Genomic DNA, 13,425 nt, shown 5'->3' with positions numbered 1-13,425 from the left:
CTTCATCTAATAAAGGCTAGAAGAGGATTTATATAAAAGAAAGAGGGGAGAAGGAAAAGCCATAGACAGATTGTAAACCATGAACTTCAGTTTCCTTGCCTAGCTGGCCACTGGTAATGAGGCCAGTCAGTGTTCTGATCTTGGGCTTCTAGAAAGCAAAAACTTTTAGTTGTTTATGGATGCCCCAGAAGACCTTGAGAGTTTAGCTTTCTCTGTATAATGCCTGTCAGTGTCCTGGCTGTCATCTCCATGTTCATTAGGCAGGTTTGTACCAATACCATCCTCCAAAGTTCTCACTCCCGTGGCATCCAGCTGATTTCAGTTACCTTCCAAGCCATTTAAATTACCGGGAGCAAACCAGTGAGTCTCCTCTGTTTCCCCAGCCCTCGCACACATCCAGGTCTGGAGAAGCACAGAAAGCTTAATCCTGGATTGACCAGCATGCCCTCCTGGCACATCAACCATTTTTCACATATTCCGTTCCTCAAATTCTCCTCTTCCTTTTATACTTTCCAAATGTCTGGGTCTGTCTGGAATTGCCTTCCTCTACCAGGTACGAAAATTGAGGCCACAGCCCTCTGTTCTTTACCACACCATGCTCTCTTCCTAGGGTGTCATCTTCTAAACCAGATCTCAGTCCACTGGGTCTCCCACACAGACCTGGGTTTGTTCTGGAAGAAAGGGGAGGTCAGGGCCCTCGTCTGCTGAAAAACACAGGATTTCCACCGAGATCAGGCTCAGCCGAGCTGCACCCCTCTGGTTACCTTGAGAACCTCACATCACCCGCCTCTGAGCCTCACTTCTCGCACCCAGTTTGGTGCACGGATGTTTGAGATAAAGAGGAGTGTGGAAATGGTCTTCTGGCTGAAAAGTGCTATGCATACATCTGTTGAGGGATACAGAAGTTCACTCAGCGCCAGTTTTCTCGCCGCAGAAGGCACGTGCCTGGCAACAGTCTGTGTTATGATGCTGCATGTTTTGCAGCACTTTGAGCTCAGCTTGTCCCCCGACCCCTGTTGGGTCCCACGGGTAAGGCTGGGTGGGAGAGCTATTATCTTCTTCCTTTTCCTCTCCTATTGGCCTTTAATTGTCTGTCAGATCTCCTAGGTACTTTAAATAAAGATGGAGAGAGGCGGCCTTTGGAAACATACAGCAATTATTTCCCTGTGAGCACTGCCACCCAGGCATGCTCTTATTTTAAAGGGGGGCTCCTGCAGTCATTTTCTGGCATGAAGATTCATAGCAACAGGGTTGCAAGTTGTAACCTGTGCTGCTATTGTAATGTTTTAATTGATAATTAAGTCAAGAGGTTTAATTCAGCCCAGGCTCCTTTTGGCACGTGAATGATTTCTCTCCACCCAGTATCCTGTTTCCTCAAACTGAAAATGTCTCTCCCAGATGTGTCCAGCCCGCAGTGTCTTAACATTTGTTCAGTCTCCAACACACTGTCTCTGATAATAAATTACTCAGCAGTGGATGAATTAGCCAAGTCCAATGTGTGAAAAAAGATTAGGTCGGATCTAAGGAAATTTAGGTTCTAAGTATGAGCACAGGATGAGGTATAAAGATACCGAGCCTCGTGCCCTGGATGACAAAGAAGCTAACATTTATTAGTATCAGGTACAAGATCAGTTATTGGCATTATCTCATTGAATCCCCACAACAGCCTCAAGGGTGGGTGCTATTATTATTTTATTTGGCAGATGAGGAAACTGAGACACAGAGAAGTTAAGTAACTAGTCCAGGGTCACACAGCTAGTCTTGGCCTCAGGATTTGAACCCAGGCAGCCTAGTGCCAGGACCTCACACTGTCCTCCCTCTGTGGATCTGAGACTATATTGGCTTTGCATTAATTAATTAATTCATTTATTCATTCATCCTTTCAACTTTACTGGGGAAGGGGGAAATTTTTATAGGAGCTGGCCCCAGAATATTTCTGCAGGAGAGACCTGTCATTAGGTCACTGCAGTCAGAAGGGACCCACCAGGTGAATGCCAGGAGGCCTGATGGGGCAAGCTGGGACCGGACAAGGATCACTTGGTGCCCTGGAAAGCCCAGCTGAGCTTGCAAATGTGGAGTAACTGGATGCTGAGTGGGGCTTTTCCTGCAGCCTGGGAAACTGGTGCTTGAGGCCATCACTGAAAAAAAGAGGTGCTAAGAACTCTACAGCCTTGAGAAAACTGCCAACAAGTAGGGCCCAAGTGCTGTCTCCCAACTTCAACCCAGCAGATTATTATGAGCAGGGGAAGATGCTTTACTATGTTCAACCCCACCCAGGCCCACTGCATAAACAGAGGCAGCTGGGAGGGGCAGAGGGAGCCTGAAGCCCAGTGAGGCCCTGCAAGGGTGGGGCACAGAGGGCAAGTCAGGGACCTGGCAAGGCCCGGGCAGGGGTATCCCTCAGAGTGTAACTGAGCAGGACACCATAGGGCCTTCCCAGGACAGACACCCCCCACCCCCAATGTACTCTGCCTACCTCTTGTTTGTAGAAAAACCTTAGCTTCCTAGGTCTTCCCCGAGTTCCAAAGAATAAATTTAATCAGAGAAGTAAGAAAATGCAGAAACAAAGGAAAACAGTCAAACACGACAAAATAATAATAGTTTGGCCATTAAACAAAGTCAAGGACCTTTTGTTCCTCCTCAAGGGCTATAGGTAACATGCTGAGCCATATCCTTTGAGCTGTTTTACAGATACTGAAACACCCACCAGCTGGAAGAAGTTAAATGTATGCTGCCCACAAGCACGTAGACCCCAGGTTGGTTGGAACCAGAAGGTTGATGATGTTGACTCCCAATTATCTCACCACCTACCAATCAGAAGAATGTCTATGAGCTGATCATGCACCTGCAACCCTCTCCTCAGCACCTAGCCCCTTCCTCTTTTCCATATGTTATCTGTGAGCTAAACCTGGGGTGTTGGGGGTTGGTTCTTTGGGATATGAATCCACCTTCTCCCCAGGATTGCTGGCTTCCTCAATAAAGCTGTCTTTCCTTTTACCCAACACTGTCTCTCAGTATTGGATTCTTGAGCCACGAGCAGCTGAACCTGAGTTCGGTGACAAGAGGGTCTTGAAGGCCACGAAGTGGGGAAAAGCAGAGAAACAGAGGCTGCTTTTGCCCTTGCCCCCTACTCCCCTCTTCTTGTCCTGAGTTATGTTACCAGGGCCAAACTAGGGTACTTAAAACAACGGAAATGTATTGCTTCACAGTCTGGAGGCTAGAAGTCCAAGATCGAGGTGTCATCACTGATATTAACCTTGATCACCTGGCTTGACTCAGGATTTGCCAGGTTTCTCCACTAGAAATTTATCCTCAATCCATGCTCTTTGGAAGTAAGTCACATGGATCAGCCCACCCTCAAGTGGCACTTTACGTATTTTAACTAATTTAACTTTCACAGTAACCTAACCGGGCAGGGCCTCTCATCATCTCCATCTTACAGAGGAGGGAACCGAGGGAGGTTAGGTGGTGACGGAGGCCATGGGAGCTCTCCTGCCTCTCCGAGCAGACGGGGCTCCTGCACCCATCTCTCTCCAAGTCTGCCACCTTCTCTGCATCCTGCCTGTGGTCCTCACCCTTCACACATCCAGGGGTGGAAACAATCCAAGTCCCTTTGTGGCCCCAAATCTGATATGAGACTGTACCTGAAAGAAAGAGGCCCCAAACCACATTCCTTCTTGCCGACACTCTTGGGTCCCGGAGCCTGGAGCCTGAGCTATTTATTGTGGACACCCTGCTGCCCACTTTCATTTCTGGCATGGTCTAGATGGACATAGATAGAGACAGAGCGGGGGAAGCGCCCTCAGGGGATGAACTGTGAAACTCACAAGAGGGACCCTAACAATGGCTGCATCCCTCCTGGATCCTGCAAGGGAGAGGCAGGCTGCAGGGAAGCCCGGCGACAGCCGGGACCATGATTTTGGCACGAGGGAGCTAGGATCATGGTCCTGGAGGGTGGGGGAGGAATAGGATCATCAAGACAGGGAGAAGCAGAGGCTGCCTGGGGGGCTAGGGCTCTGTTTGGGAGCACACGTTCTCCATCCCTTCATTCCAAGGAGCACCCCCTGTACCCCAACTCCATCTTCTTCCTCCCTGAGAATTCACCCTCAAGACGACTCACACAGGGAATCGACTGTCGTGCTTTTACTCAAGCATTCTGTACTCAACACACAGCTAACAAGGGCCTGCTCTGTGCTGGGAATCGTGCCAGGGGCTCTGCACATGCTCTCCCCCTTTATCCATGTAGCGGCCTGGGGGTTGGGGGGAGGATTTTCACACCCATTTTACAGATAAGGAGACAGAGGCTTGGAGAGTGAAGGTGACTCACAGCTGGTGTTGGAACCAGAATTCAATTCAGGGTTTGTTTGTTTGTTTTTTTTGGCCGCACCGCGCAGCATGCAGGATCCTTGTTCCCCGACCAGTGATGATCGAACCCGGCCCCCTGCAGTGGGAGAGAGGAGTCTTCACCACGGGACCGCCAGGGAAGTCCCTCAATCCAGGGGTATTGACTGCAAAGACTCTGCTCTTGCCACCCATGACTCATTCACTCATTCATTCAAAAAAGTTATTTTTGACCCGTGCACATAAGCCAGCTGTTGTGCAAGGCACTGGAGGTACAGAAATAAACGAGATGGACATGGTGCTTGTCCTCGTGTCCTCACATTCCGGGGGGGAAGACAGATCCCTCCCTCACCCGGTAAGCAGCACATCAGCTCATTGTGAATCACGGTCATTGCCATGCAAGGAGGATGGTGATGTGATGTGAGAACAGAGAAGCATGAGGTGGTGTGAGGGGATCTAATACAGACTGTGTGACCAGGGAAGCTATCTCTGGGCAGGTGACATTTAAAGTCTACCCGAATAATTGGAAGAGCAACAGGAAAGGTATTTAAGGAACATCAAGAATGAAGGCCGTGGGGTCTGAAACAGGACCAGAGGGAAGGCAAGAGTGAGTGGAGTAAAGTGAGGAGGGGGAGAAGGTAGGATGTGAGGTCAGAGAGGTGGCCAGGGTCCAGGTCCCGCAGGGCCTTGTAGATCAAGGTAAGGGGTCCAGAATTTATCCTGGGTGTGACGGACGCTGTTGAAGGGTTTTAAGGCAAGCTACAAGTCCCTTCTTTCAAGATGCCCGTATTTTAGAGCAGGGGTTCTTAACCTCAGGGCTGTTGACCTTTTGGACTGAGTAACTCTTTGTGGTGGGGCCTGTTCGGGCTGGTCTGGAATTGGAGGATGTTTAGCAGCACCCCCCCTGGCTTCTCCCCACTAGATGCCAGTCACCCCTCCCCACTCCACCCCACCCTTAGTCATAACAATCAGAATGTCTTCAGACGTTACCAAATGCCCCGCCCCCCACCTTGAGAACCAATGACTTAACATATTAGTGGTTTACTTGCTACTGTCACAGCAAGGAAGGGGCTGGATCTGCAGGAGAGACGACCTGTAGACCCAACCATGGGATGCTTGGGAATGCCAGAGTTGGAGGCAGGCAGCTGAGCTCCAGGGCAGCTAGAAATTGTAATCTCTCTAATATCAGGACAAAGTTGCCTGACACGCCACCTTGACTTAGAAGTCCAAACAAAGAAAATAATATCCAACACTGTTCTGGCTTATGAATCACTAACCTAACCTGACCACAACCGAGAAGCAGTTACCTCTGAGATCCCCATTTTACAGAGGAGGAGGCTCAGAGAGGTTAAGTGACTGAGCCAAGGTCACCCAGCTAGAGATGGGAGGATTGAGACCCAAAATCAGATTTCTCTGACTCTACAGCCCATGTGTTGCTTTATGTGTGTGTGTGTTTACATAATAAATTCTAATATCTTTCCCGAGCTTGTTTTAAAAAATAAAGCCAGGATAGCCTTTTGTTTTCATCCAAGCCTGGGATTTATCAGGCAGTCCATCCAGGTCACCCAGAGAAGGCTTGCGGAAGCCAGAGCACCCCTCCCTTCTCCTCCCTCCTCGGGTCCTGTGTTGGGTAACTACGCCTTCGATAAAGAGTACATATTTAAGCATTTGCAGGGCCCAGAACATCTGCTGCACGGGATGCTCGCGTTCCCTCCTGCACGTGCGTGGTTCTGCGTGGGCGAGACCGAGCGTGGAGAAGACGTGCTATAAATGTCAGCACGATATTCACACCCGACTGTCTAAGAATTAACAAGCCTTTGCCGAATGGCTTCTGTTGGCAGCCCCAGGCATGGGGGACACACCCCTTTCAGGGACCGTGCGTTCGTGGTTTGTGCCGTTGGCATCGCAAACGCGTGGGGTTGTGTTTTGGAGAGGTGGGAGCACACGCACATTCATGTTCACACAGCCCGTCCAGAACCGAACCAGCCTGGTGGAGCCCAGCCAGTGAGTCAGCCGGCTGCTGCCCAGGGAAGGGAAGCAGGGTGGTGGTGATGTTTTCAGATGGAATGCTGCTTCCTGCCGCCAACGGAAGAAAAAAAGTCTTCCTGGTAATTTGGAGGAAACAAACAACCAAATCAAACCCCGACTCTTAACCAGCTCTAGGGAGACTCATTAGTATGAGAGGTACTTTATCATAAAGGAATTGGGCTTCTCTTCACGGAAGTAATCAACGTGAAAGCCTGTTTCTCACAACCAAATCTGAAAACAAGCCAGAGTGAGTTTTACCAAGGCTTCCGTTTATTCCTCCCTTGGATCATCAGGGAGACAGCTCTGCATTCTCCCTGTCCTTACCTGAGGTGTGTTCCCAGCCTTTGGTCTATCACATTGTCCTGGGATGAGACCAGACGGTGGGTGTCTTGCTAGGGCATTGGGAATAGGGACAGACTTCTGGTAGCCAGGTCTAGGGGGTCCAGTGGACACCTGAGGTCTCTCTCTGACCTGTGTCCAATCTCCCTTCTGGTGAGAGCACCCCAATTTATTGTGGGGAACCACCATTCCCTCACTCTTAAGTCTACATGGTTTGGGAGGAGCTGGCCCCCTCCTAGTTCTGAAGATGAAGATGTGACCCAAGCCCAGCCAATCAGCAAATACCATTGCCATGGGCTCAGTCATTGGTTTAAGGATGAGTACATGACCCAAATTAGTCCAGTGAGTGACAAGTCTGGGACCTTAGCTGGAACTATTGGGAAAGGGAAGTTCTCTTTTCACTGGTATTGCTAACAGCAAAGAGGTGAGGCTGGGGCTGCTCAAAGTCATCTTGCCACCAAGAAGGGAGGGCCTGTCACAGAATAAAGCTGACCTAGAGGAAAGCAGAGCTCAGAATACGAGCAATAGAAAGCTTCCAGATGCCATCTCTAGGGCACCTGGATCCACCCGTGCCTGAAGCTATCATGGCCCTGGGCTGTATTAGATAAGTGAGGTCATATATCCCTCTATGCTCAAGCCAGTGTAGATTGGGTTTCTAACACTTTCTACCAGGAGATTCTTAACTCACACCAGACATTTACTTAACCAAGGGATCTGATGCTCCCAGGAAATTAGGGCAGGGCTCAGTTCAAGGGCAGACTGAGGGTGCCTGCTTATAGCTAAGAAGCTTGAGTCTGGTAGATGCTAAAGGTCCAAGCCCAAGATTAGGAATTTTCCTTCATGTTGTGTGGTAATCAAAACCAATCCTCTGTGTAAAGATGCCCAACATCATTAGTTATCAGGGAAACATAAGTCAAAACCACAATGAGATACCACTTCTCACCCACTAGGATGATCAGAATTTTAGTGGAAAAAAGCACATCAGCAAGGATGGAGAGAAAGTGGAGCCCTCATACGCTGCTGGGGAATGTAAAATGGTGCAGCTAGTTTGGAAAGCGGTCTGCAGTTCCCCAAAAGCTTAAATATAGAGTTACCATATGACCCAGCAATTCCCTTCCAAGGTCTATACTCTAGAAAAGTTTTTGTTCACACAAAAACTTGTACACAAATTATTCATATCAGCACTATTCACAATAGTCAAAAGGTGGAGACCACCCAAATGCCCATCGACAGATGATGGGTAAACAAAATGTGGTCTATCCATGCAATGCAATATTATTCATCCATAAAAGGGACGTGTGTTGGTATGGCTACAACACAGGTGAGTCCTGAAACACTGCACTAAGTGAAAGAAGCCAGACACAAAAGGTCACATATTGTGTGATTCCATTTATAGTTAACGTACAGAATAGGAAAATCCAGAGAGACAGAAAGTGGATTAATAGTTGCCATGGAATGGGGAAGGGAGAAATTTAGACTAACTGCTAGTGGGTATGGGGTTTCTTTTGTGGGATATGGAAATATTCTGGAATTAGATAGTTGCACAATATAATGAATATACTAAAAAACCATTAAAATATATACTTTAAAATGGTAATTTTATATTATGTGAAGTGTTATCTTGAAAAATGCTATATAAGAGAAGAAAAGAGAAAACCAGCTCTGCTGGGAGGAGCTGAAAGAAACCAGGCAAGACCTCGTTCATGTGAAGGAAGTTGGTTAGAAGGGGGTGGCCCAGAGATGAATAACTAGGTAAGAGTATAATGAATTTTAGACCGAGCTTATTTTTTGTACAAATACCGCACTTATGCATGGGTTGAATGCCCAGCACTCAGCCACCGAGAACCCAGCGGTGGATGCTCCAGGAAGTCAACCTGCCCCTAGGTTTGCCTCAGTGGGGGGAAGTGAGCCGGCCTCCAGCCTGCCCATAGGTGTCGGTTCCCCGCGGAGCTGGGGCGTTGCCCAGATCAGAGATGAGGAATGGCGTACTTGGGTCCCAGGGGAAAACAATCATGCATGGCAGATGAAAGCTGAGGTCAAGAAACAGTGGGGAAACGGGGTGCCAGGATTTGTGGACTGAAGAGGGTGAGGACCATGCCACGCAATTCCAGCTCCCCTAGAAAAGACGCTTTCTTAAAACCATCCCTTATGTGTACACAGGGCTCTACAGCTTACAGATGCTAATGATGACATTTGCAGCCCACACTGTCCCTGCCCTCCTGCCTGTGGCTTCTTACTGCAAACACCTGTGACTCTGCCTGCAGGTGCTTCTCTGACCACAGGAGTAAACTTGGACCAGGCGCAAGGCACGCTGGAAATGCCTGGGAGGTAATGGCCAGAAGTAGCCCTCCAACAACTACCAATGGCAGCTGGTGCATCAATACCCCAGCCCTCTTGCCCCCTGGGAAGGGTACAACTCTTGAGCTGCATCCTCAGCCATCTCTCGGAGTTCCCCAGCAGCATCGAGTCCCATTCTGCACAGCCTGCACATTATTGCACCTCCTCTTCCCTGTCTCACGCCCCCATTCCTTTACATTACAACCTGGATTACCTCCAAGTAAACTACTCGCATGGAAATCTTAAGTCTCAGAGTCTGCTTTGGGGGAACCCAAACTCCTAAGAGCTCACATTTATCGAATGTTTAGGGATTAAGCTAAACTTTGCACAGATGATCTCACCTACCCTTACGAGACCTCTGAGGCCAGCATTGTTATACTCACCACACGAGAAAACTGAGGCTCAGGAAGGTGAAGCAACTTACCTGCTGGCTGACAGCTCAGATTCAAACCCAGGCTGAGCAGTTTCCGATAAAATCACCTCTTTCCTGCACCATGAACCTCCCTGTGGTCTTGTTCCAAACATCAGATAGACTTTGCCCTGAGCGCTGACTCTGGTCACTATGTTGAGAAGGATTCTGAGGCTTCATCTAGGCTCTGCAGTGAGGAGTTAGACCGTCATCACTGGTGTCTGCCCAGCTTCTCTTTCCCTTTTCTTCAGGAGAATGAATGGCTCCTTCCCGACTCTTTGTGACTCCGTGGGCTGCCAGTCCTGGTAACCAACACCCAGCCCCACCACTGAACACATGACTCCAGCTGGCCAATCTGAGACACCTTTCCTGAAATTTTCAAATTGGAGGGAGAGGGGCATGCTCTCAACCTTTCCTCCAGGTTAGGAAACAGAAAGGAGGTAACCTCAGAGCTGCCAGCTACCAGTCACCAAGAGCCTTGCCTGAGAGAATAATGCCAGCAAACATCCAAACACCTAGACGAGAAATGAGGAGGTGACGGGGACCTGATGAGGTACCCAGGAGGGCCCAGAGCTTCCCTGCTGCCTGCAGCTCCTTCTCTGGCTTTCTGAGCTACTCCAGTAGCTGTACAACAAACCCCTTTTTGCTTAAGCTGGTCTGTCATTTCCAACCACAAGAGTTCTAACAGAATGCCATGATTGATTAGTAATGTCTGCCTTTGGGAAGTGAGTAGGGAGCAGAGGTTCATGTGGCAGATATTTCCCATTCCTGGCTAAGGGTTTGTTTGAGACAGTGAGCATCAACCATGATTAATACTCTTAAAGCAATAAGAATATTAGTCATCAAACCATTAATAAATACTTATTGAGCCCATACGCTTGCCTAGTCTGGTGCTAAGTACCCGGGGACCATAACATGAGAAGGGTGAACAGAATTAGCATTGAACAGCTACTGTATGCTGGATGCTTTATATGGGTGTCCTCTAATTTCGTTTCACCATCATAACACCCAGTCCTGAAAGATTTTATTATCCCCATTTTATAGATGGTGACCTGAGGATCAGAGCTAGTCAAAGGCAAATCCTGGATTCAAATCCAAGCCTTTGATCTCTGGTCTGAGGCTCTTTCCACCACACCACTTGCTTATTGCACTCTTTCATTTATTCCATATGCAGTGATTTGGCTAAAAGCAACAATAGCAGCATGACAACACCATCATAGCAGCTATACTTGCATAGTCAGGCATGGCTCTAAGCACTTAGTATACTTAATTCACTTGCCAGTTCCTATGTTAACTAGAAAGGCAGAAAAATAGGTGAATAGGTGTTTCCTGACCTCAAGGAGCTTGTGGTCCAGCCAATGAGACAAACAGGTGGGTAATTAATAATTTCATGTTCACGTCCACACTCTCAACCTGACGATGTCAAGACTCAGCTGAGGCATCACCTCCTCCAGGAGGCCTCCCTGGATTCCCCCAGCCTCTAGGTGCTGGGGAGTCCTGGGTGGTCCATCTCTGATCTCCAGTTCCCAACACCAGACCTTTCCCAGAGTGGGTGCTGGGGAGTATTTGCTTCGTGAACATACACATAGAAGTCTCTGGGGATGGATGGATGAGGGAAGGGGATGGATGGATGACTTTCCAGGGTCAAAAGGAAAGCAAATCTCTGGGGCCTCTCAGGGACCAGGACGCTAAGCCAGCCTGATAGACTAAACAATGAAAAAATGGTGTCACAAAGTAATATATTTTAAATTATTCGAATGAAAGAACGAACATTTTAAACAGCACAACGCAAAAAACACAACGAGGAGTGTGTGAGGAATGTGCTCCCGAAGACCGTGCATGATTCAAAACTCTCATAATTCAAGACCCCCAAGCACCGGACAGAGGCAACTTGTTTATGGTTTGAGTGGCGCCACCGTGTGGCAGCAGTGCAGTATGACTTAGAATTGTGGAGGCCTGCCTGCTATGAAAACGCTTGACACTTGCATTTCCTTCTGCTCGCTGTTGTGTGTGTGTGTGTGTGTGTGTGTGTGTGTGTGTGTGTGTAGGGGGCAATATTTGTATTATCTTCAGTTTTGCATTTAAAATAGGGCTTTGTTAATGTTTTACAAAGCACTGCCTCAAATTCACATAGAATGTGACCCCTCTGAAATGTCACAGTCTGAATTGCTGCTCCCTGACTGTGACAGGTTCCACAAGGCACCACGGTCACTGGACCATCGCCTCTCTCTCGGGTCCAGAACCCAGGACGTGGAGGCGTGAAGCCAGGGTGGCTACCCAGCCCCAGGGGGCGCCCTCCACACTGTAGAAGTGCCCCTGCTCAGAGGCAAGCCCGTTGCTCTCAGCTCTGGGGTAGCCCCACATTAGTCTTGAGTTTGGGATTCAAGACAACGTCTCAGACTATCCAATCACTTGTCCAATAAGTGAACATGGATTGGCACTGACGACGTCCCGGCTGCTGCGCTGGTGCAGAGGGGTCCCTGTTCTCACCGAGCGCCGTCCAGGGGCTGCTTTCCTGCCAGACCCTGCTCTTGACAAGCTGCATCTCATGCCGGCTATGTGGCATTCAGGCGATTCCGGTCCTGTACTTTCTTGGGGGCAAAGAGAAATCATTCAATGTTCAATAATATTGCAAGAACATCTATTGTTGCCAGCCACCTACCCCTCGGGCTCCTCGGGCTCTGGGAATGAGGCAGGTGGCTGAGCTGCTCCACCATTAAGGGTCTGGGATGGCCCCAATTTCAGATATTTTGGTCTGTGATTCTACAGAGTAGTTCCCAGCTTGGGAGGACAAGGGTCCCAGCAGCCTCTGTCAGTGTCCTGCGAGGGACCCTGGCTTGTCCATCTGGTGGTGCCTGAGGCCTTTTTCTGGCTGCTGGACATGCTGGCAAAGCACCGCCCCCTGGGAGCAGCCCCAACCAATGGCTGCAGAGAGTCGGGGTGTAAGCATGCCAGCTCCCTCACCCCTCAGGTAGGACAACTGTGAGCTACTTCCTCCCTGACCCTCAGCTAGTCTCCACGGCTTTCCGCTCCAACTGTCCCCAGCAGTGTCCACATCTGAGCAATTTTCACTGGCTGCCTTCCCCTCTCTGTCTCACTCGGGCTCTGTCAGCCATGCATCCTGGATCCCCTCCCAAGAAAAAGGTATGCACTTAAATTCTCCACTCAGGGTCCGCCTCTGAGGGAACCCAAACTAAGACAGAGGAATATTTTCAAAAAGCCCCAAAGGTGATCCCAAGATCCTTCCCTCTGTCCCGCTGAATTAAGAACCCCTTCAGCAAACCATCAGAAACTCTTGGAAAGTCAGCTTGCCTGGGATTAACTCCCAGCAATGCCACTAGCCAGCTGTGCTACGTTGATAAGCTACTTAAGGCATCTGGGCCCCAGTTTTCTCACCTGTCAAGGAGAGAGTCTCCTTTCCCAAGCGTTGTGAGGATTCCACGAGAGACACGTGGACTCACCCTGTATGGATATGGACACTGAGAAGACACTCAATTTATGATGTTTTAAATGTCAGGAAGCATTACCTTAATATACATGTCACAAAAGTCTTTGTCAGACTCTGTTCTGATTTACTTGCTATGTAGGTCACATAGCAAGGAAATGCCTAAAACGTACAATTTAATGGCCACTTATTAAGCTCTTCTTCTCTTGGGCTGGAATGATGTTCTGGAATTATAAATGAGAAGGATCCTTGTTCCCTACCAGCTGGAGGACAGACATATGAACAAATAATTGTACAGTGTGAAAAGGGCTCTAAGAGGCGTCTGTGGTAGGCACTTGTGGGTTCTGGCTGCTGGGTCCCCACTTGGCCTCAGGTTCCAGGACCCTGATTTTTCCCTCCAGAAGCTGCCCCTCCCCATTCTAGTTCCGGGAATCCAGGGGTGCCATGCGATTCAGGCTAAGCCAATCAGAGTTGTCGATCCCCTGGCCACAGTGACTGGTTCAAGGACCAGCACATGACCCAAGCC

The sequence above is a fragment of the Eschrichtius robustus genome, chromosome 12 (genome assembly GCF_028021215.1).
Source record: "Eschrichtius robustus isolate mEscRob2 chromosome 12, mEscRob2.pri, whole genome shotgun sequence".
Taxonomy (NCBI): domain Eukaryota; kingdom Metazoa; phylum Chordata; class Mammalia; order Artiodactyla; family Eschrichtiidae; genus Eschrichtius; species Eschrichtius robustus.
Note: the sequence above shows the minus strand (reverse complement) of the source record.